The sequence below is a fragment of the Sorex fumeus genome, unplaced genomic scaffold (assembly GCF_029834395.1).
Source record: "Sorex fumeus unplaced genomic scaffold, SorFum_2.1 ptg000131l, whole genome shotgun sequence".
Lineage (NCBI taxonomy): Eukaryota > Metazoa > Chordata > Mammalia > Eulipotyphla > Soricidae > Sorex > Sorex fumeus.
This window is the reverse complement of record NW_026606188.1, coordinates 39,313,118-39,338,504: the sequence shown is the minus strand read 5'-3', so window position 1 is coordinate 39,338,504 and position 25,387 is coordinate 39,313,118. Positions and strand designations below refer to the sequence as shown.

Genomic DNA, 25,387 nt, shown 5'->3' with positions numbered 1-25,387 from the left:
TAGCCCTGAACACAGCTGAATATGGTTCCTCTCTACCCCAAAAGAGAAAGGTATCCTTAAAAAAAAAAAAAAGTTCTACTTTAGGAGCCAGAGAGATAGTACAGAGGTTAGAGCACTTGCATGCAGTCAACCCCAATTCAATTCAGCACTGAGTCTGGGATTAAACCCAGCTGCCAGGGGTGATCCTGAGCACAGAGCCAGAAGGAATCCCCAAAACACCACCTGGCGTAGCTCCCCCAAACCCCACATACCACCAAGAATGTATTTCAAAAAGCAACAAGCATAGGAATAAATACTACTGAAAGTATCCTGCCCGCACGGCAAAGTCTGGCAAACTTCCCGTGTCGTACTCAATATGCCAAATACCAGTGACAAAGATAGGTCTCATTCTCCTAGCCCTGAAAGAGCACTGCATATGATTCTTTTAAAATCTCAGGGCTAGGAAGAAGGAGACGTTGCTGGTGCCTGCTCGAGGCAATCGATGAACAACAGGATGATCGTGATCGTGATAGGAATAAAGTCTAACAGAAAATCCAGTGTGACAGGTGTTGAGGAGACAGTTAAAGCAAGAAAAGTTACTTTGACCCCAGCATATGTGACAGAGGTGGTAAACCAGGATCTTAATGCAGGGAAGAGGGACTTAGGAAAGGCTGGGAGCCCAACCAAGAGTACCCGGAGAAAGGAAACACCCACTGACAAGACAGAAAGGCAAAGACAGAGCAGAAAGAGAGCGCCCAAGACTTTCAATTGGAGGACAGAAAGAAGAATGGTAATAACCACAGTGATGGATAGATTTCATCTCAAGTCTGATACCGAGAGACGAAAAAGTAGAACACTTATACCAAACCTGTAGTTGGTAAAGTGCTAAGCTCACAAAACAAATGAAGGAAAAATAAAGATAGTGAGTTTGAGGTGATTTGCAATCAGGGGAAATTTGATAAATGGGGGCGTGTCTTGGAGGGAAAAATAGAACCGAGTGGTATTTCTAAAGTTTTGCACGTTAAAAAATTTAAAAACATAAGTATGAATGAGATCTAAATGCAAACACTGCAAGTAAGTGGCAAAATTAAAGGAAAATTCCAAGCAAGAAAAATAAATCAAAGCAATGCGCTGGTGTTCTGATTCTTTCTTTTTCTTTCAGTGTCAAGGATTGAACCCAAGGCTCCTACATGCAACACACATACCTTACCATGATGCCACCTCCCAGAGCCCCAAGGTTACAATTCTTTACTCAATCTACCAACATAATCAAAACTCTATATAATGCTGTGAAGGATAGATAACTCAAGATTATATATGTATGTAAATATATTTATCTGTATCTACAGTTTGAATATGATTTCAGTGTTAACTGCTAATCGTTATCTATATCACATGCAGATTAGACAATCCCAAATAAATGAAAAATCACTATGCTTGCAGTGCCTTTCTACTTGCTAAACAGGATGCTGCTCAATTCATGATCATTTAATAAAAGAAGATCTTCAGAAACCCAATCATAGTAGTTAATTAAGCAGATCATTCTATTCTCTAATTCTCGAGAAATGGGAATTCACAACATATCATTATAAAACTGGATCAAGGAGCCAGAGCAATAGTATAGCTGGTAGGACCCTTGCTTTGCATGCAGCTAACCCGGGCATCCCCAGAATGGTACCCCAGCACCGCCAGGAGTGATCATAAGCACAGAAGTAAGCCAGAAGTAAGCCAGGTAGGACCCCAAAGAACAGAAAACTGGATCAGTAAAGTTTTCCTTAAGCATATATTAACAAAGTATATACTCCAGTTAGGGTGAGTCCTAATTTCCTGTCAGTCTGTCAGTTTCCAGCAATGTACCAACCTGTTGGATAGCAGGAAACTCAGAAAACAAGTGTTAACAGTTCACTGCTGCCTGGCCACCCTTTCATCTTAAATATGGGGGTCACAGTGGTTCACATTACAGTGCACTTGCTGGGACTGCTTTTTCCACCTCTTCAAAATTCAAGTCGTCACACCCCTGTACACCGCTGAAGTGCAGACACCCTCTGTCAGCTGGACCCTCCCCATGAGGTGTCCCTGGCCACCTCAGTCCGGCGGTCCTGTCAAAGGACTGGTTTTGTCTGTTTGCCTTATTTCTTTTTATCACATGTATGAGATTATATGGTATTTGTCTTTCTTCTCTTAGTCTGACATCCTTCCACATTATATATGTTGTCACAAATACCAGGATTTCACCTTTTTTTTAAAAAAAATTTTTTATAGCACTCTCCATTATGTGTACCATACCTAGATCCATTCATCCTACAGTGGGCACATGCAGTGTTTCCAAATCTTGACTACTGTAAATATCCTTGCATTAAACAAAAGTGTGCAGGTATCTTTTTTGTTGTTGTTTTGGGGCCTCATCTGGCAGTGCTCAGGCTTACTCAAGAGACCATATGGGATACCTGGGTCAGTCACATGCAAGGTAAGTGTCCTACTCACTGCTTTCGTTCTAGCCCCTCCTATATATCTTTTAAATTAGTGGTTTTTTTTTTTTTTCAGATAGAGGCCCAGGAGTGGAGCTGGTGGATCAAATGGTGAATTTTATTTATTTTTTTTTCTTTCTGGGTCACACCCGACAATGCACAGGGGTTACTCCTGGCTCTGCACTCAGGAATTACTCCTGGCGGTGCTCAGGGGACCATATGGGGTGCTGGGAATCGAACTCGGGTCGGCCGGATGCAAGACAAATGCCCTACCTGCTGTGCTAACACTCCAGCCCCACAAATGGTGATTTTTAACATCTTGAGAAATCTCCAGACTTGACTTCAAAAGGGGCTGGACATTCCCACTAACAATGTCCACGGGTGCCTTTTCCTCTACAACCTTGCCAAGACATGGTCCTGCTCTTTTTTCTACATGCCATTATCACAGGGAAGCACATATTATAAAAATATCTAATAAACTATGACTATCGAGCTAAATGAAGTTCAAAGGATAAACCAGAACTGGGAAGGTATAAATGGCTCAGCTCCACTACTGAGCTTCATCAAACAGCCATGCCACCAAACATCCCAGCTCCTGGGGCTTGGCCACAACACCTCCAAATTCCATAGTCCTGAAAGCCGGTAGGAGGATTTCCCATTGGAGGGGAAAGTTGCATGAAGCCCACCAAACTCAATGAATGAAAACAGGAACCCAGAAGATTCAGAAGGTCAACCAGCACTCACCAGCGCAGTCAACCTCCGATGACTTTAGTGACAGCAGCACTGTCAGAACAATGATCACAAGTTGGCTTTTACTGATTTGTGATATTTAGTCTATTTTTTGATATTTCCATTTACCATTTTTGTTGTAATAAGCAGTATGAAGTAAATTTATGCCTGCTAGGGGGCAGGCTTGAGAGAGTAAGTGGTGGAGGGAAGGTCACACGGGTGGTGGGATTGGTGTTGAATGAATGTCTGAAACAACTGTATTATGCTCAACTTTATAAATAGTGGCATTTAAATAATTTTTAAAACTAGATATGTATAGATTCTAAAAATAATCGAAGTTAAAGGCATACTACCAGTTGGAAGGTTCCCAAGTTTGAAATTAAATCTTCTGGGACATTATGAAAGCGATCCTATATATTAAAACTAAAGGAAACATTAATTTTAAACTCTCATTTTAATTCTAGGGAGACTAAAAAATAATTCAGGTCCAAAGATATGGGCATTTAAAAACATAAAACAAGTGCAAGTGAGAAAATGAGTGAATGGAGCTAAAAGTACACATTTCAAGTTATAACATTATAGTGCAGTTAATAACACTGTGTTACAAGTTGCTGACAGTAGATCTCAAAGATCTCAATAGAAGAAAAATATTTCATAATTATGTATGTAACAAATGTTCACCACTTACCGGGATCACTGTATCACATGAATATTTAATCACTATGTTATACCCTTGAAACTAATATATGATGTGTTAAATTATTCCTCAAAGGTAAAGCAATGAATATTTAAATATTTAAGAGTGTAATCCAAAAATAAAACTATTCATAAAAGAATACCTTTCCATATTTTTCAAATACTTAAAACTCAAGGCTTAAAGTTCTAAACAATATACTATATATGTATAGAAATATAACCTATATGCTAAATTTAGTCTTTTATGATCAAATGGATCACAATGAATTACAATTCCTGAAAAAACAAAATTCTAATAAAAACCATACATGAAATTTCCAGTTAGATAAACACTAAAACAAAATGCAAGATAATAAAAAGAGATTTGAATGTTTTCATTTTAGCCTTGTTGTTAACCAGTGTGATTTTCTGGGAGCTAATAAACTACATCATATATGGAGTCAATCTGATAATGCCAGTGACCATACAAATCATTAAAATTTCTATTTTGTAACCTAAGAAGCCTAATTAGATACTAGATTGTGAGAATCTGTGAAAATGTATATGGATGAAGCCATGCCCAGCCTTGTATTTACCTAGTGGGGAAACTCGCAGTTTCTCAGCAAAGTTGTGTTTGTGTTTAAAGGGTACATTTCCAGTAAAATATATGGCAGGTCAGGAGAAAGAAGATACTGCAAAAGTCCAGAGGAAACTATTGACAGAGAAGACTGCCTCTGTCAGCTGCTGCACCAACTCGCTTTGCACATTATCAACGTCAAACAAGCATTTCTTATTACTACTTGAGAAGAAGTGTGAGGCACAAAGAATCCTAGCATAGCAAGAAAGTGGACTTGTAATACAATCTGCTCCCAGCCAAGAGCATATTATTTGCATAAGTAGCTCCTAACTGCTTTAATAAAGGTAGATACTGAAAATGTTATGTGATTCATGAAGTGTGAATGGTAAGAGTAGTCCTAAAAGGATATAAATATTCTAGACAGTTCACAACAAAAGAGTTAACTATATAGATCCATCTTAAAAGTATAATAATTTCCTATGAATGGAATCATGGAGGAAATTCAAACAAATACACTAGAGCAATACAATGTGTCTGAATCCCAACACAGTAACCAGGTATAATCTGAAGCTAAACTCTCCAGGTCTGAGCAAAACGATATCTATCCAACATGCGATATGATTACAGAGGTTATCATTTATAAGGCACCAAATCCAGCACCAGCTCTAATACTTTAAAGTATTCAAAAGTATAGCAGCGCTAAAGGTAATAGCTGTCATCATAATAAAGAATCTGTATACTAGAATAAATTTAGGAAACCTAAATCTACGGTAAGCTTTCATTTTAAAATTCCGGAGAATTTTATTGTCTAGGTAAATCTTAAGAAACGCTCAAGAACGAGACAGGCTTAAGAAAGAGGCTGTTTTAAAAATCACTAGATCCTATCTGTGCTGCAACGAGCCCTGGACCACGCCGCAGGTCTACACTGGAATCCGTCTGACTTGAACATAGAAGGAAACACGACTAGGCGGCTTACCTAGTCGAAGAGGGCTTGCGGGCAGCAACTTTCCACCTAGCACCGGCTCCTTACAAGGCAACAGCCGGGGAGCCTGCCAGAAGCGATCCAAGGTGAAGAGCGCACGAGCCAGTCCCGCAGCTCCCGCACGCACCCGCGCCCACCACCGGCCAACTGCGACCTCAACACCCTGCAGCGCAGCAAACCGTGCAAGCGCGGCCGGGGTGGGAGACGATCACCCTGGCGACTGGCGATCGGCCCCGACCTCGCGAGGCAGTGTGGACTCCCCACCCGGCCCGAGAGAAACGCCGAGACCCGACACCTCGCTCAGGACTAGGGGCAGGGCTGCAGGACGCGTCCAGGCAAACGCGGCGCCGTCCCGACTCGCTTCCCGGGCGCTCAGGGGCTGCCAGTTACGAGAGACCCGCCCGGGCATCATTCAAACGAGGCAACCGACAGGTTCTCGGGCTCGCTGGCTCTTTCCTTGATCTCAAGATAGGCAACGGCCTTTTTCCCCTCTCTCCTCTCTCTCTTTTCCAGCAAAGGGCTCTTCTGAATACGCTACGGTCACCAAAACTTCCCGCGGCGCCTCCGGAGTTGTTCTACCCGCTGCAGTTCCCGAGCTGCAGCAGACCCCGTGCGCCCCGCAGGTGCCGCTCGGGACGTCGCACCGCGCGGGGGCCAGCAGGGCTCTCCCCGGGACGGGACCCCGCCGGGGGTCGGGCTCGAACCTGCGGGTCGGAGCGCACGAGAAACCTCTAGAGCCAACGCACTATATTGGGGGAGAAAAGATGAAGAAACGAAGCTTTGCAGAGTTTCGCTCTCCGGTGGGGGACAAGAAGTACAGCCCGGGCCAGACCGCGCCCCGCGCGCCTCGCTGCAGCCAGGGGAAACTCCCCGCCGGTGCCCGCCGACCACCCCCCTCTCCGCGCCCCGCTAACAAAGACCGAGCGGGGACTCAGAACCCGACGACCCCAGCCCCAGCCCCGGCCCCGCACACGCCCCCTCCGCCCGGCGCCTCCCAACGCCGGGGCACTACTCACCTCCCGCGGGCCGGCGAGCGGCGGTCGCAGAGCAGAGCGGGCGGTGCAGCTGCCTCGGGCTACTGGCGGGTCGGCGCGCCGCGGGCGCCGCTGCAGGCAAGAGCACCGCGGGAGGCCGGCGCGCGCGCCCCCCTCCGCCCCCGGCGGTCACGTGGGCCAAAGCTGCCCCCGGCGCCCGGCCCCCAGCCTCCCAGGGGTCTCGCGGCACCGCCCGCTCTCCGCCGCGGCTCTCTGCGCCTGCGCGCGCGCCGCCGCCGCCGCCGCCGCTCCCATTCAAACCGGCACCGCCCCGCGTCTTTCGGACCCACCAATGGGCGGGCTCGGGAGGCGGGGCCTGCCGCTCTCGCGCTCCGGGACTGGCGGAGCGGAGGAGAGGGCGGAGACTTCTTGGACTTGGTCCCCGGCCGCCGCGCCGCCCTGATGCGCGCCCTCCGCCTCCGCGCTGAAGTGGCGTTCCCGAAATGAGAGCTTCTTTGCTTGGGACGCTGAAGGGTGGAGCGGACAGTGTTCAGAGGGCTTTTTTTTTTTTTCTCCCTTCCCAAAGAGGGTTTGACTCAGCCCCGCTTTGAAAGACTGGGGTTCCGAAGCCAGGGCTGTCCCCGCCCGCTAGGCTCTGCCCCGAGTATCTGGCGCGGCCAGTGCGGGATGTTGGAGAAGAAAGAGGGTTCTGTGAAGGGAACAGAGGGACCCGTGTGAACGCGTGGACAAGGCGGCCTCAGTCCTTAAGGCTGGGCCTCAGCGCCAGCATTTCCAGCTGTTTTTTTTTTTTTTTTTTAAGCCGACTTGTGTGCACTGGAGAACGCCCGTTCCCAGGGAAACGGAGAGGGGGCACCGCGGGGCAGCTTCATCCCAGCGCTGTCCTTCTCCAGCTCAATCAAATCAATCCGTCTCTTCCCCCAAATTTCGGCGACGCAGGTCTACACCGACTGACTCTTCGAGGAGTTGGATTATTTTCTCCTTTAGTCATTTCTCCGCTGAAGCAGAACTGAAATGTTTTTAGAGGCTCAAGGCTGGGTTGAAGCCCCAGGCTTTGCCTTCATGGGAACAGAGCCTGGCTAATTGGCCAAAGTAACAACTTGTAACATCAACGAGATTTAGAATCCGCGCCACTTCCTGGTGATTGACCTTGGAGGAGTGTTTTATCCGCGTTGGCTTTAGATTCCTCAACGGTGAAACATAAATCCTCTTCTAATTAGGGTGGTTGTGGTGCTGGGTGGGGGCGGGGATAAATTTTGTTAAGTGGTTAGCATTGTACCTGCTGCTCAATAAATAATACCTATCACGAACATCACCTTTAATAACAAGGTCTTCTAGACCAATAACTGAGACAGCTCTACAGCTCAGAGGCAGGTAGTTTTAATTCCTTCATGCTCATGAACTCTGTTTTGGGTGTTGACAGAAAAACCACAAAGGAAGTTCAGTGTAACAAATCGAACACATTCAAATGAATCATCTCCCCCTCTCCTCCTTCCCCCCCCCCCCCCCCCGCAAATCTCTTCCCTCTATCGCCAAGATCTCTGTCTCCCCATTTACTCAAACATCTTTGAAAGGGTCTCTGATTCTGTCATTCGCCTCCTCGAAGGTCTTTAAGACTTTTCTCATTTGATTTAAAACCATTAAAAAGTATTTAAAATTCCCTCCTATGGCCCTCTGTCGGCCTGCATATGCCTCTCCTCTTGCAGGACAATGTGGGAGTCAGCTTCAGGGTTGTCTCCAAGCCTTCTGCTTGGCAATTTTTCCAGCTTTGGTTCTCCACCCTGGTGGCCTCCAAGGCTCTTTAAATAGCTGGCTCCTTACCATCCCTCTGCTTCCAGTTTGTTCATTACAGTATTCAGCAAGTATTAAGTTTCTGCTCTGTGTCAGGAACTGTTCCAGGTGATGGGGGAATGCAGTGCAGAGCAAGACAGCACACAGCCCAGCCCCCGCTCTCACTCAGTACCATACAAACCAGAAAAAAATAAAAAAAAAATCAGGCTTGGTGGGTCCAGGCAGAGAATTCCAAGTCTGCCTGGTGCTGTGAGAAGGGGGGATGAGATTGAAGATCAAAGGAAGCACATCCTCTTTAAGAAGGTGGTAGTCAAATGATTTGAATTATGAGACCAGCCTTCAAACGAAGCTCTGAAAACACAGAAGGCAAAGGGAAGAGCCAAGTCCTGTGAGGACATGCTTCGGGGGTTTGAGAACTTGGAAGAAGGCCACTGCGGCTAGAGAGTGAGGGAGGGCAGTGAGGGAGCGGAGAACATACCAGATGAAGTCACTCCAGATTACTTAGACCTTTGTCAGCCAGGGTGATGAATTTGGGCTTTATTTCCTAATGTTACAGATACCAGTGGAATTTTTTTTTAAATATAGTCACACCCAATGGTGCTCAGGGCTAACTCCTGGCTCTGCACTCAGGGATCACTCCCAGAGGTGCTCAGGGAACCATAAGCAGTGTTGGAAATCAAACCCAGCTTGGCCATGCAAGGTAAACACCTTAACCCTTGTACCATCTATCTGGGCCCTGCCCCCAGGAAATTTTAAACATCAGAATAACCATAGTATTTCTACGTAAGGAACACTCAAATGCACAAATGTGAGACATAATGCAAGATGGCGAGCTTGGAGTCCTCATACATCTCCTTGTCAGTGAGTTTGGGGTGAAAGCAATCATGTGGCAAGATTCATCCCTAGTACAGCCCACATGCCCCCAGTGCAACCCTGGCAGCTGTGCTGTTTGGGACTCTCATCCTGCAGCAATGTGTGGTCTCTGACCCACTCTAGACAGGTGTGTGCAAGCGTAGTAGCTGAAGGGTGGGTGTGCTCCTGAGCACCGAGGTGGGAAGTGCAAATCCTATGAGCACACATTAGCACCAGAACCATCCTGACTCCTGGCAAGCTCTCCAGCCTGAATGAAGTGCCATAATGAAAGGAAAGCAAACCCTCAACCCTCCACCCCCACCTCGTGAGCACCACCACCAGATGTGTGATCCCAGCAAGCACCGTAGAGAAGTGTGTGAGCCCCACAATTGAAAATATAAAAGCCCCATCATCACTGCAGCAGCAGCAAAGGGGAAGGCAAAAAAAAAAAAAAAACAAATGGGAACATTTGAATACATACTATATTTGGAATTACAGATTTGTTCATTTTCTTAGGTATGGCGGGAAATTGTTGACTGCAAGATTTTTTAGGAGATGCAAGTTGAAATATTTAAGGTAAAGAAATGGGAGATTTGCAACCTATTCAAATGGTTCAGCAAAAGAGAAATGTATATTAAACAACAGCTGTTAATAAGATTGGAGACACAGTGCAAGGGTAAGGTGCTTGTCTTGTAACTTGGAACTGACCTTCATTTGATCCCTGGCACTCCCTGTGATCCTCTGAGCATCACCAGGAGTAATCCTTGAGTCCAGAGCCAGAAGTAAGCCCTGAGCATCGCTGGGTATGGCAAAAAAAAAAAAAAAAAAAAAAGGCAGTTGTATCTAGGTGAGGATATGTGAAGAAATACACTTACACCTGTATATCTGTATATACACTGTGCTATTATTTTCTGCTTTTTTGGGGGGTGGGGGGCATACCCAGTGCTGCTCAGGGCTTACTCTTGGTCCATGCTCAGAGATCATTCCTGACAAACTAGGAACCCGGGTTGGCTGCATGCAAAACAAGTGTCCTACTGGCTGTACTATTGCTCCATCCTACACTGTGTTACTCTTTTACCACTTCTGAAAGTTAAGAATTTTTTTCCAGAGTGAAAACAAAAGAGGTGGGGAAGCTGGGAGGGAAACTGGGGACATTGATGGTGGGGAAAGTACACTGGTGAAGGAACAGCTGTTAGAACATTATATGAGTGAAACCCAATCATGAACAGTTTTGTAATTATATCTCACTATGATTCAATTAAGAAAATAAATAATTTTTTTTTTTTTGCTTTTTGGGTTACTCTTGACTCTGCACTCAGGAATTACTCCTGGTGGTGCTGGGGGTACCATATGGGATGCCGGGAATTGAACCCGGGTCTGCCACATGCAAGGCAAACGCCCTACCGCTGTACTATCGCTCTGGCCCAGAAAATAAATAATTTTTCTTTAAATAGAAAACAAAAGAAGAAAAGGGAAGAAAGTAACTGTACATTTCCATTTCTGAAAGTAATGTTCAATTCACTTACTGAGACTTAAAGTGCTTTGTATCTACATAAATATTGTGCATATGTATATGTAATAGAAACTGCATCAATGACTTAGCATGATGTAAGGATTACTCAAGAATGAGTGAGCGAGAGAGACAGAGACAGAGACAGAGAGTAGAACATTGAAGTTAATCTCAATATAAATCAGACAAACTTGAACTTTCATTGTTATGGTCTCAAGAGGCTTGGAAAGGGGCAAAAGACCAGGTTCTGCCAACATGAAATCAATAAGGAACTCCACACATGAAGAAAGGATCCCCCAAGTATCTCTCCAACCTATTCCCAGAATATAAATGAAGATTTCCTTAACTATTCTTAATGCAAAATATAGGGGAATCTCTCTCTCTCTCTCTCTCTCTCTCTCTCTCTCTCTCTCTCTCTCTCTCTCTCTCCTCTCTTCTCTCTCTCTCAACCTAATCTGCTCAACCTGGGTCATTTGAAAAAAGACCTGAATTCATGATTTACTTTAAAGTGGTTTCGGGTTAGTTGTGGCCCCAAGCAGCTGAGGTAGGCCAACAGACCCCTCTAGGGAAACTCAACTGAATGGCTGTGTTCCCCAAATTCATTTTGGGTCTTTGAGAGGTAAGTGAGACATGAAACTAGAGCCCCCCCCCCCCCCCCCCGACCTGATTGGTGTCCTGATAAAAAGATCACAGGAGCACAGGAGACATGGAGAGATGCATAGGGCTGGATAGCATTCAGTAGCCCCAGGCTCAATCCCTGGTACTCATGGTTTCCCAGCACCGCTGGGAGCAATTCCAGTACTGTGATATGTGTGACCCTCAAACAAAAGGCAGCAATGGCCCCACGTGTACCCAGAAACAGGATCTCACCAGACACTAAATTTGCTGGTACCTTGATCTTGAACTTCCCAGCTTTCAGAACCCGAGAAGCACGTGCACTGCTTAACACGTGGTTGCTGATGCTGTGGTTTGTGTTAATTAAACCACATTCAAGTGCGAGTCACAGGTGGTCCTGTGTTATTGTCACTGTGCTAAGCAATCCACTTTAAGCTATTTTCTCGGGTATGATGCCAACTTCACTCAGTTTTCAGCTTTTTTTTCCCCACAGGAAAGTTGCAAAGAAATTGGGACTGGAGAGCTAATAGAGGAGTTAAAACTTCGCTGCTGCTGATCTTATCTGAATTCTTTGCACTGCATCTGCACTGCTGGGTGTGGCCCTGGTGGTGACAGCTCTGCAGGATCCGTGTTCTCTGTGTGGGCAGTCCTAGTGCTGAGCCGTCACACACAGTTGCCCAGATTGGCGCCAACCACCTTCCTCACCAAATGTGAATTTGGCCGCTCCACCTTTTGGAATGAAAGGAGGGAAAGAAAAGGGGAAGGAGCTTTCTGAAGGAATACCTAAGGAAAGGAGGTCGAGAGAGAGCTCAACGGACCGAGGACATGCTTTGCATGCAGGAGACTGGAGTTTAATTCCTTGTACTGTGTGGTCCCTTGAATGCCAACACTGGTGGCTCCTGAGTACCAAGCTGGCAGCACCCCCTGAGCACTGCTGGGTGTGGCCCCCAAACCAAAACCAAAAGAAATACAAATCCCCAAAGAACAAATGAATAGCTCTTATGAGAAACCAGACAACAGAACACTACAAGACAAGGACTGATACTTTACAATGAAACTTCAAGGGGCCACAATAAGCTGAGATACAAGTTGCAAATTAAAAGAAATGCAAATTAAAAGAAAGAACCCTATAGGAGTGCATATTACCAAGGAATAGTAATGTGAGGCCTGTGTGCCGTTTGCAACAAACTGCAGCCTTGTGGCAATGTCTGTAGCCTGTAACTTGTGTGACAGTTAATCCTAAGGAACTTGGGACAGCCCTTTGCAGTGAACATTCCTATCTGCCCTCATGCTGCCCCTAATCCTGAGGCTCTACCTGGGTTGCCTTTGGAAGACGCCAGGGCACAATTGGCCAGGTTCCACATTGGTCAAGTGGCCATGTCCACTGTACCCAAGCTGCAGAGCAAGGAGGCTTTATGCAGGGTCAAGTTCAAGTTCCCTGGCACGCGGCAGTCTGGGGTTCTGCATGAAGCTTCCCCAGGACATCCACATCGACAGGAAATGGGGTCTGACCACATTGAATTTGGATGAGTTTAAAGATTTGTGGCTGGAAAGTGGCTCATTCCAGGTGATGTGGTTAAAAATATCTCTAAATGTGGGGGCTGGAGCAATAGCACAGTGAGTAGGGCATTTCCCTTGCACTCGTCCGACCCAGGTTCGATTCCCAGCATCCCATATGGTCCCCCAAGCACCGCCAGAAGTAATTCCTGAGTGCAGAACCAGGAGTAACCCCTGTGCATTGCCGGGTGTGACCCGAATATATATATATATATATATATATATATATATATATATGGACCCTGGACAAATGGCTGGACCCTCCCTTCCTGAGAACCTTGCAGCTGCCCCTCCTGAATTCTACTTGCTCCCTCAATAAATCTTGCTTCCTATGAGAAAATAATAACACTAACTATGATAATATGAAATCTTTCCTTACAATTGGAACTGAAACTTGGCATAACAATTATGGAATTTTTTATAAGGATTTTTTTTTTGGCTCAGCCAGAAATACTCAGGGGTTATTTCTTGCTTCTGTGCTTAGGACTGATCTCTGGCCGTGCTTGGGGGACTGTCTATACATTATGACTGGGATTTGAACCAGGGTTGGCAGGGTGCAAGATAAGCACCTTAACTGCTGTGCTATCTCTCCAGCCCCAGTGTAATAGTTTTGAAGGGAGCTTTTGTAGTATAGACATTTTTAGAAACCTCTCTCTACTTTCTGAGTAAATATATATCTTTCTCTCTGTATATACAAACATTCGAAAAAAACTTTATCTTCACAAATAGTCATAAAGGTGCAAAAACAAATGTAACACGATCACATTCACCACTTTGTCATTTTGGAAGGAGGGGGCCTCCTAAGTGGTCCTTTTATTGTAGAACTTGCAAAACCAGGAAAAACCCAGCTGTGCTCGGATCTTACTCCTGGCTCTGTACTCAGGGATCACTTCTGACGACTCTCAGAGAACCCTATGAGGTGCTGGGAGTTAAACCCAGGAGATGTACTTTCCCATCTAAGTACAGTGGCTAGGGCACCTGCTGTTTTTTTCCTGGTTTTGGGGGCTCAAAAAACCAGGAAAACAAGAGAGACAATTTAAAATACAGGTAAGAATGGTTATTGTTATGTTACTTTAAAATATTGAAACTAGATGCAACCTAAATGTCATTTGGAAAATAATTGTTTATTAAAACCAGGCATTTTATAATTAAAAAAATAAAATGGGGAAGATTTATTTAATGTTAAATGCACAAAGCATATTGCAAAATTGTTTACATGTGATGGCCCTCAACTATATAAAACAACTATGTAAAAACTAGAATGACTTATACCGAAGCATTTTGACTTTACACTTTGCTCTGCTTTTTACAAAAATAAAAGGAAAATGTAGCAATAAAATAGATTACAAGCTAAAAAGATTACCTGTAGACTTGCATATTGCCCATAAGAGGCTGTCTCGTCTCTCTGCTCTCTGACACTTTTTCCTGATGTCACTTTCTTCTCTCTTTTACCAATATTTCTGTGAAGAATACTTAGTTCTGAGACAGATTCAGCGCTAAGGGTGAGGGGAGGTCAGGCTTCAGCAGGGGTAAATGGAATTGGGTCTATATTGACTTGGGAATCAGGTCAGAGCACCCGTGAGCGGTCCCTGAATGCAGACTTTTCTGTTTCAAGTGCAGGACAGGGTTTGGTCAAGGCAGATGAGCTTGGTAGCCTCAGGGATCATGGAACAAAGAAGGCAGATATATGAAACCTGAGAAAGAGAAGGCCTGTCCTGGCTTTGTTTTTTTTAAATTAATTTATTGGGGAAGGGGCTGTTGGGCCACACCTGGCATTGCTCTGGGGCTATTTCTGGCTCTGTACACCACACCTTGTAATCCTCCAGGAGCCCTATAAGGTATCTGGAATTGAATCTGGGTTGGCTATATATAAGGCCTTCCCCTGTATTGTCTTTCAGGGTCCCTGTCAGTCTTTAACCAGTAAACATTCTATGTTCTTTTATAGAGTTGGATTTCAGGGTTCTCTAAACTTGAGGTGGACGGTTTTCACAGCTCAATAGAAGATGCGGAGGCTGCTGGGTAACACAGTCATCAAGCACTCCTCATTCACATGATATCATGCTAGAGAGAAGTTGCACGGTGCATCTCACTGCCTTGTCATGTCCCAGATCACCTAAACAGGGGAGGAAGCTTGGGAGGAATCAGCCTCCTGGCATCTCTTCCGTCCAGACTGTAGAGTTGTCTGTCTTCTTTCTGCCTGTCCAGCAGAAAGAAGTCTCTTTGCCTCTGGGATAGGATGCACACACAGGTGTTCTCTGAAGACAGTGCCCACTGTTTTACAACACTATTATCAGCCTTTTTTTGTGTGATTGCAAAAACGCCCAGATGTTTCCTGGTCAGGCCAACATATGAATCTAAATTGTAGTTGTCTGCAACTCCTTCAGTCTTAATGACTCTGTCGGACTTCAGACAAACGTCACTTCTCCAGCTACCATTTTGGATTTTTATTTTGTCAGTAGGACCATGACATCGAACACACAAAGTTTTAATTACTTAGAGTATTTCATTTTCCTACTTTGCTCCCTCTAAGAAACCAAAGAAAGTCTTCCTATAGAGACTTGCTAGAAATGGAGGACTGTGCAGAAAGAGTTAAACCTTTAAAATTATTGAGCATTGGAGCTAGAGAGATAGTACAGTGAGTAGTGCATTTGCCTGGCACGCAGCCCTCCTGGGTTCTGTTCCCAGCATCCCAAATGGTTCCCCAAGCACTGCCAGGAGTAATTCCGGAGTGCAGAATCAGGAGCGACTGCTGAGCATCACCAGATGTGGCCCCCAAAATAAACAAGTAGATTGAGTATCATTGACACATTGCTCCTGCTCAAAGTCCATTACAAATGAGCACCCTGAACATGGGGGGAGTCCTTAGAGGTCCTTACATCCATGTAGAAGGTGTAGAGATATTTCTTTCTCTACTGAGGGGCAAATACTTTTCCCATATAGCTTTCTCAAATAATTTTTCCATTTACATGCCCTTCTATTTGAGAAGAGTAGGAAAGAGAGAGGGGGAAAAGATTTAACTTTTATTAATTTTTTTTTAATTTATTTATTTTTTATTATTTTTTTATTAGTGAGACACTATGAGGTACAGTTGTAAACTCACAAATTTTGTGCTTGGGTTTCAATTATACGATGATCAAATACTCATCCCTCCACCAGTGCCCATTTCCCACCACCACGGATCCCAGTATAACTTTTTTTTTTTGAGAGCGCAAGTGGGGAGTTTTGAGCCATACCCAGTAGTGCTCAGGGTCTTTTCTTGGCTTTATGCTGAGGGGTCATTCCTGGCATACAAGGTAAGAGCCGTAAGCCTTGTTTTGGTCCACTAACTTTTTTTTTCCCTTTTTGCTTTTGCGTCACACTCAGTAGTGCTCAGGGCTTACTCCTGGTTCTTCACTCAGAGATCACTCTTGGAGGGGCTCAGGAAACCTTATGGGGTACTAGGATCAAACAGGATCAAACCTGGGTCAGCCACAAGCAAGGCAAATGCCCAACCTGCTGTACTGTTGCTCTGTTCTCTGACTTTTAAAAAAAAAAAAAAAAAATATATATATATATATATATATATATATATATATATATATCTTACTTAAGATGGTTACAACAGCAACAGTGCCAAAGTGCGTGGTATTGCTGCGCAACTTTCTGCATCCCACCACCACCAAACGCCCATGAGTCTCTTCCACTCTCTCTGTCACCTCTACTCTGGCTTTCTTGTTCCCTTCCATTTCCCCCACTGTTCATTACTCAGCAGTGTGAGCTAAGGCCAGGGTGTATCACTGTCCAATACTGTCTACTGCCTTGTGTTGTCTCCCAATATTCCATTTGTGATTATCCACTGTTTGTCTTTCTCTCTCTGGCTTATTATCTTAGCATGATACCCTCTAGTTCCATCCAAATTGCAGCAAACAGCAAGACTTTTTCTGTTTTGTTTGTTTTTTGGGTCACACCCGGTGATGTTCAGGGGTTACTCCTGGCTCTGCACTCAGGAATTACTCCTCCAGCCCCAAACTGCAAGATTTTTTTAAAAAATATTTTTAAAAATTGAGGTAAAATGATTTACAGCAGTGTGAATATTTTAAGTTGTAGGGGTTTCTCATGAACACCCATCACTAGAGTGCCAATATCCTTCTGCCAGTGTCCAGAGGCCCCAGCCAGCTCCTGCCTAGAAACTTCTGCTCTTGTCAGAGAAGGTCTGACACTTTGGAGCACCTCCCATGCATCATGGCCTGAGTGAAGCATCCTGTCTAATCTTCATAAGCACCCTGTGTCCCCATGTTGTGGGTGAGGAAACAGGTTTCCACTTCTCCCTTCTTGACTTCCTCACTTCTCCTTGGTGACCTTCTCTCTAGGCCACAGGAGAAGAGTCAAGAGTCTAGCTTAGTTTTTTGGCTTTGAGTTTTGAGCATACAGGGCTTCTCAGAGTTTACTCCTGGCTTTGTGCTCAGGGGTCACTCCTGGTGGTGCTCTGGTGTGGCCCCTTAACAAAACAACAACAACAACAACAACAACAGTAACAACAACAACAAAGAGCACTTTCTCCTTTTTCTTCTCTCCCCAGTCAAATGGATCTTTTCTTCCTTCCATCTCCTTTCCTCTCTTTTCTTCCATTAACAATTTTTTATTGTGATACCTACTATTTTGTTTTCTTTTTATTTTGGGGCCACACCCATCTGTGCTCAGGGCTTACTCCTGGCTGTGCTCAGAGATCCTGGTGGGGTTCAGGGGACCTGATGGGAATGCTGGGAGTTGAACCCAGGTTAGCCACATGCAAGAGAAGATCCCTGCCCACTGTCCTATCCTTCTGACCCCCCTATTGGTACTTTGGATGTAACCTTTATGATTTGCACAGGACGACTCTGTTCTTAGCTTCCACCCTGGCCTTCAGACACTAAATGCCAGCATCCTTCTCTGTCCCCACAGCCCAGGAGTTGTAACAACCATCAACACATTTCTGACCCCTGAGCCCCAGTGGTTCCCTTCCTCCTATCCCCCCAGAATTCATTGCTCAAGTTGGGACTACAGAAACATCACTGGCAGCCACTCGTGGCCATGCTTTATCCCATTATCCAAATTCCTCTTTGGGTGGATTTCCTTCCCTACAAGACAACTGAATGGCTCAGATGTTTGTCACCTTCTTGGAGCATTTCTAGCCTCATGTGATGACCTTGGAGACTTTGTGGTGTGACAAGGCCAGGAGGACAATGGAATCAAGTGGGGAATGTGTAGTAGCGGCAGCTTGTGCAGGAAATGAAGGTTGTGTAGAGTAGAGATTGTGCAGGGAAGGGAGTGATTCCCTCAGCCAAGGAGGCCAGAGAGAGAGAGAGGGCATTGCAGGTGTTAAGGGCAGCAGCACCTTCAAAGGCATGGAGTCATAAAACAACAGCTGAGCTTGGGGAGCTATTTATAGCTTGATAGTAGTGAGGCTCAAATTTCAATGCAGGAGGAAGACAGGCTAGAGAGGCAGGCAGTAAGTTCATGGGGTGCCTCACATGCCAACCCCTGGGGTAACTTGAAAGATGTGAAATAATCCCCACATGCCCCTCTCCCCCATCTGTTAGACTTGCAAATCTACTGAGAAGATCATATGTGTTTGTATTTTTCTGAAGAACACAGAGGTCACAACAGCGTGACAAGAGTTTCTCTCTGGCTCCTTGACCTCATTTATGAAGACCCTGTGTGCCTTGGAGGAATTTACAGCTTCCTTTTGTACGTTGTTATTTTCAGCAGTTTTACTGAGTTGTGGTTGACATGGGCTGGAGCGATAGCACAGCGGGTACGGCATTTGCCTTGCATGGGGCTGCCAACCCAGGTTCGATTCCTCCGCCCCTTTCTGAGAGCCCAGCAAGCTACCGAGAGTATCTTGCCCGCACAGCAAAGCCTGGCAAGCTACCTGTGACATATTTGATATGCCAAACACAGTAACAAATGTCATAATCGAGACGTTACTGGGCCCACTCAAGCGAATCAATGAACAGTGGGAGGACAGTGACAGTGAGAGTGACAGTGGTTGACATATAATAAACAGCACATATATGCTTGAAATTCACAATTGACATTTGTATGACATATACATATACCCCATATCCATCATCCACCAACATATCTAGCACCCCTCAAATTTTTCTGATAGCTCTTCCTAACCTCCACATACCAATTCTAGGCAACCATTTATCAGAGTCAGGTTTCTATATATTAGTTTGACTACTTTAGAATTTTATGTAAACAGAATCATATAATATGTATTTCTTTTGCCTTTCAAATAGTATATATTTTTGGTTTTGTTTTTTGACCATACCTGGATATGCTCAGGGCTTTTTTTCTGGTTTTCTGAACTCGACATCAATCCAAGCAGAGTTCTGGGGACCCTAAAGCATGCCAGGGATCAAACCCAGGTCAGGCACGTACAAAGCAAGTGACTTAATTGCTGTACTCTCTCTCCAGCCCCATGAAATCATAGTAAAAGTAAAGTAAAGGCCCTCCCGTTGATCGTCGATTTGCTCGAGCGGGCCCAGTAACGTCTCCATTGGAGACTTTGTTGTTACTGTGTCTGGCATATCGAATACTCTCGGTAGCTTGCCGGGCTCTCCGAGAGGGGCGGAGGAATCGAACTCGGGTCGGCCATGTTGGCTGCGTGCAAGGCAGACGCCCTACCCGCTGTGCTATCGCTCCAGCCCAAGCGGGTAGGGCGTTTGCCTTACAAGCGGCCAACATGGCCGACCCGAGTTCGATTCCTCCGCCCCTCTCGGAGAGCCCGGCAAGCTACCGAGAGTATTCGATATGCCAGAACAGTAACAACAAAGTCTCCAATGGAGACGTTACTGGGCCTGCTCGAGCAAATGAAATCATATATCTTTTTAAAAGATGTAGTTGCATGTACCAATAGCTATTATTCATCATATCCCCCTTTTTGATTTGGAGGCTATTTCCAGCTTGGTACTCAGGGATTAGTTCTAGAGGTGCTCTGATCATGTGGCACTGGGTATCGAACCTGTGCCTCCTGCATGCAAAACATTTTTTTTCTTTTCTTGAAACTTTCCATATCTGAGGTATGTCCTCCACAAGGTCTCAACAAATTTGCTTCATGGAAGCCAACATTCCCCGTTCTGAGGGGCTTTGGAAATACTAATCCCTCCATGGGGTGCAAGAAAGAGATTCTGCTAGGGAAAGAATGCTAAGGCATGCCTCCTGGTTTTTCCTCAGGTTACTCTCCACGTCAATCTTGTCTTTGTTGATGTGATCAAGTTGGGGGTCTTGAAATGGGAAGACTATCCTGGGCTCAATCTTATAATCATAGGAATCCTTAGTTTGTGAGCGAAGGAGGCAGTAGGACCAGTCAAAAAGTAGATTTGAGAGGGCTGGAGAGATAGCACAGCAGGTAGGGTGTTTGCCTTGCACATGGCCGACCTGGGTTTCATTCCCAGAATCCCATATGGTCTCCTGAGCACCACCAGGAGTGGTTCCTGAGTGCAGAACCAGGAGTAACCCCTGTGCATCACCGGGTGTGCCCCCCCCCCCGCCAACAAAAAATGTAGATTTGAGGACTGGAGAGATGACCAAAGGGTTGACATGCAGAGATCCCTGTTCAATCTCTGGCACTGCATAGTCCCTTCAAGCATAGCTGGGTGTAGGGGCACCCAGCATTATGTCTTACCTCCGCAGCTATTATCCAAGTACCACCGGGAGCAGCCCCTGAGCACTTCTTGGAGTCCCATCCTTCCCACAAAAAGAAAATGACAAATTTGAAGATCCTGTGAAAGTTGGCTTCGAAGATGGACAAAGGAGCCATGGGCCAAGACACAGGCACCTTTAGAAGCTGAAAACAGCTAGAGAATGGATGCTTCCAGAAGGAACTCACCTGGGATACCTTGTGTTTTCAGACTTCTGCCCTTCAGAATTGAAGAGAATGCATTTGTCCACCTTGTTGCCACTAAGTTTGCCATAATTTGCTATAAGCGACACTAGGAAATGAATATAATTTAATATAACCAACCTTTGGGGTGGGAGGAGGGAAGTTGAACCTGACCACTTCTGTTCTCCCAATCTGTGGTCTATTGAAGTGCAAGCAAGTTGGTGCTGGAGTTGGATTGAGCTGTGCTAGCTCTGTTTCCCTGAGCTCCTTCCTTCCTCTGAAATGAGACACGATGCTTATTTACCTAGGGGATCTGTGAGGAAGACTGCTGAGATGATATATGCAGAGGCATCAGAGTGAACCCTTAATCCCACCTAAAACATGAACCACGGGACCAAATCCTCATTGTCCAGCTGCCTGCTCTGTAATTTTGGCAAAATTGCTTCCTCTCCTTCAATCTGTCCCATGAGGTTAAAGGAGACTTATGAAGTTGCTGAGAGTATTTAATTAGAGTTTATCATGTGGCTGGTTACTCTTGGTTAAAAAAGTGTTACTTAGATGCAAAGTGCTGTTATCTTTTGAGTAGATAATTGCTTCCAGCCCCAAAGTGTTTAGATTTCTACTGAGGTGCTGGAGAGAGGGAAGAAACGCCTCACCAGCATGTTTGAGTCTCAATTAATTAGTGTTTATTAAGGCGACCTAAGCCTGTCATAAAAGGCGGGATGTGTTGAGTGTTATTTACCTTACAAATAGTTGTAACTTCCGGTGTTTTAATAAAACAGCTAAAATTGTCCAATAAAAGTAGACATTTAAGCATTGGATTGGGTGATTTTCCTTGATAACTATGTTGCTGGGGGAAATTACTGTTTAAAGGGTCATGTTTTGTTGTTGTTGTTGTTGTTGTTGTTGCTGTTTACAGGAAAGGAGCTAGAGCAATAGTGAGAGCTATTATTTTCCTTCAAAGGCATAATTTAAGACAGATTTACATTTCAATTTTTTTTGGTTTTGTTTTGGGGCCACATTTGGAGGTGCTCAGGGCTTACACCTGGCAGGCTTAGGAAATCATGTGGCATGCCAGGGATTGAACCCAAGGTTGGCCGCATGTAAGACAAACACCCTACATGCTGTACTATCACTCCAACCCCCACATTTTAAATTCTTATCCTTATATAAAATCATGAGCTGGAGCGATAGCACAGCGGGTAGGGCGTTTTCCTTGCACACAGCCAACATGGCTGACCCGAGTTCGATTCCTCTGCCCTTCTCGGAGAGCCCAGCAAGCTACTGAGAGTATCTCGCCCGCACGGCAAAGCCTGGCAAGCTACCCGTGACGTATTCAATATGTCAAACACAGTAACTATTGTCACAATGGAGACATTACTGGGCCTGCTCGAGCAAATCGATGAATAATGGGAGGACAGAGACAGTGAGAGTGACAGTGATATAAAATCATGCAGATTAAAAGTGGCAGAGAAAATTTAAGTGCTGAGAGACTTTATGCAATTGTTAACTTTTTAATTTTTTGAGCCACAGCCAGTGGTGCTTGGGGGCTAATCCTAGCTCTGTGCTTGGGGTTGCTCCTTTAGGTGCTCAGGGGACCATGCAGTGCTGAGGATCAAACCTGGGTCCCGTGGTGCAAAGCCTGCATGCTATCTCTTTGTGCTATCTCCCTGGCTCTGCAAAATATCTTTTCCAAAAATGCTTGGAAAATACTGAGAAATCCTGATGAATTCCTCCCTCCCCTACCTTCACAAGCACATTGCTCAGATTCTGTTGATTTGTTTCTCCTCCACTATCTCCACTACCCAGCCGCCACCATGCTCTAGGCCACTTTCCCGATGCTCGGGCAGAGACTCACGCACAAATGAAGTCCCACAGAACCAGGTAAGCAGAACTCTGTGTCCTTGGACTCCAGGCTTAACGGGACCCAGGAACAGAGATCCTTTGCCTGGTACCACCAATCTCCAGCGACCCAGGGATTGAACCAAGACGCCTCACCTACCCTTCCCTGCCTGCTTCCACCAATCTGCGGTGACCAGGGATTACACCCGGAAGACCCACCCTACTGGTACCAGATAAATACATCATCGGCAGACCTCCACTACCTCCACTACCCAGCCGCCGCCACACTCCAGGCTGCTTTTCAGACCACGTGGCTGCAAAGCGGCCACATGACACATCATAAGACACTTAATACCCATCTTCCAAGATTACCGCACATTATTTGATGGGGTTCAAATATGGTTTGAACCATGGGAACACTTTCAAGGGCGATTAGAGGCTGCCCTAAAAGCCTCTATCCTTTTCAGAGAGTCTGACAAGCTACCGAGAATATCCCACCTCCACGGCAGAGCCTGGCAAGCTATCCGTGGCATATTTGATATGCCAAAACCAGTAAATATAATAGGTCTCATTCCCCTGAACCTGAAAGAGCCACCAATATGGCAGCACTAAGAAGGATGAGAAAGGAGAGGCTGATAAAATCTCAAGGCCGAACTAGGTTGCCCAAACGAAGAAGGACAAAAATGACTGTACTTTCAAAGCACGTACGCTGGCATTGGATACATCCATCAAGGACCTGATGGTGTAAGCGCGAAAGATCAAGTACAACATCATTGGTCTGATTGAGATGAGAATGCATCAATCACATCATGCCGTTTTCGACACTGGAGAACAACTGTTCCTTGGAACATGTGACAAAAGAGGCATTGGTGGTGTCGGTGTCCTTGCTCACAAACTTGGCCATGAGCATTGATTCATTCGAATACCTAACAACCCAAATCAGACAATTACACTTGAATAGATGTGGCTCACTGCTGGCAGTTTCTATCTTCATTGTCTATGCACCAACATCCAATTATGATGAAAGAGAGATTGAGAAGTTCTACATGGAGCTGGAGAAGTTCTATAAAGAAGACCACACCTTCTACAAGATCATTGTCGATGATTTTAATGCCAAGATAGGACTGAGAAGATCAGCTGAAGAACTCCACATCGGGACACATGGCCTAGAATGGAACAAACAGGGTGAGAGACTACCTGAGGTCATCATGTTGACAAAGACCATCCATGGTAACTCACAGTTCCAGAAAGCTGAATCTAAACAATGGACATGAGAGTCTCCCAGTGGATGGTTCCACAACGAAATTGACCACATCATATTCAATCAATGGTTTTGCCTGACCGATGTCGCTGTTGTCCCAAAATTCCAAACAGGAATGGACCACCATCTCCTTCATGCAAAATTCTACTTCATGGAGTGGGGAGAAAGGGCTGCAAAGTTTAAGAAGAGAACTCCCAGGACAACCACCAACTGGGAGCTCTTTGGTACTATTGTGGCAACATGGGAAGATGCCATTTTTGACAACATTGATGAGAAATACGATTGACTGGTTCAGCACCTTCATGATTGTGCGAGGAACTCCAAGAGAGAGAGTTAGCCACAAAAAGACGCCTGTCTTCGAAAACTCTTTTCAGTTTCTTTTTTTTTAAACTAATTTATTTATTTATTGAATCATTGTGGGAAAAGTTACAAAGCTTTCAGGTTTAAGTCTCAGTCATGTAAATATTAAACACAGTTTCCCTTTAACAATACTTATTTTTCACCACGAAGAACCCCAATAAACACCCCCTCCCAACCCTTCCAATGCCTGTGAGGCAGATGAATTCTAGTTAACACTCTATCTACTTTGATAAGATTCACTGTTTAGACAAAAGATGCACCCTTATTATTTAGAGTTTACACCCCCAAATCAGACATGCTGAAAAGGCATTGTGAAATAATTTGTCTTCTACAGCTGGTCACAAGAATCAAATGATGTCGTGTGGCCGCAATAGTAGCCGTGCGATTTTGGATTTCTGGGCTGGAGCGATAGCACAGCGGGTAGGGCGTTTGCCTTGCACGCAGCCAACATGGCTGACCCGAGTTCGATTCCTCCGCCCCTCTCGGAGAGCCCGGCAAGCTACCGAGAGTATTCGATATGCCAGACACAGTAACAACAAAGTCTCCAATGGAGACGTTACTGGGCCCGCTCGAGCAAATCGATGATCAACGGGAGGGTATTTTACTTATTAAGCCTTGAAGTAATTCTGCTGAGAGTCAGATAACTATGAGATTGGTTTCTGTGTTCTGGAGCCATGGCCGTGCCGGAGAGCCGCTTGTGGGGGGCAACTCCTAACCTCGGTAGGGCGTGAAGGACGAGCCAGGAACGCCCCCCTTCCCATGAGGTTTCAGTTGCCCCATCACGACTGGCTCATACCTGGGTTTCCATAAATCTCTGAAGTGGCTGCCATCTTTCTTTCCAGAGGGAAGAAGGTGGAAGGGACTGTCTTCGAAAACTCTTGAGCTTATTCACCAACGTGGCTTGGCGCAAGCCTCAGGCAACCGCAAGAAAATGTCTGAGCTCACAAAGCAGTGCAAAGAAGTGATCAAGGAAGACCTCAAAGAGAGAAGAGCAGCAGTGCTAGCAGATGCAGCAGAAGCCAGGAAAGCATTTGCAATGTCTGCCTATCCTTTGCCAACTACAAGATCAAGATGACTGCCCTCCGATGTCCTGATGGATCTATCACATCTTCCAGAAGGGCAATGGAGAAGATTATCCACGACTTCTACTCAGATCTCTTCGATAGCCACGTCCACCTGCCCACATACCAAATTACGCAGGATGGATATGTTGTTCCCAACGTTCTCCCTTCTGAAATCTGACATGCCACTTTGTTGATAAGGAGGCAAACAGCACCCAGACAAGACAAGGTCACTCCTGAACACCCGAAGAACCTGCTGTCAGTTCTCATCAACTCGCTTGGCTCTT

The 25,387-nt window shown here is 45.4% G+C and overlaps 2 protein-coding genes across 2 annotated transcripts in view; one reads left to right on the top strand and one right to left on the bottom strand.

Annotated features, from left to right (window-relative positions):
- Window positions 1-6,457, bottom strand: part of GPSM2 (G protein signaling modulator 2) — a 40,867-nt gene extending 34,410 nt beyond the window's left edge. Inside the window, exon 1 of the mRNA XM_056139029.1 lies at window positions 6,427-6,457. The gene's annotated coding sequence lies outside the window, so the exon portion shown is untranslated. The remainder of the gene's footprint in view (window positions 1-6,426) is intronic.
- The window catches only part of CLCC1 (chloride channel CLIC like 1), a 200,085-nt gene that overhangs the window by 57,130 nt on the left and 117,568 nt on the right, over window positions 1-25,387 (top strand). The window lies entirely within an intron of this gene.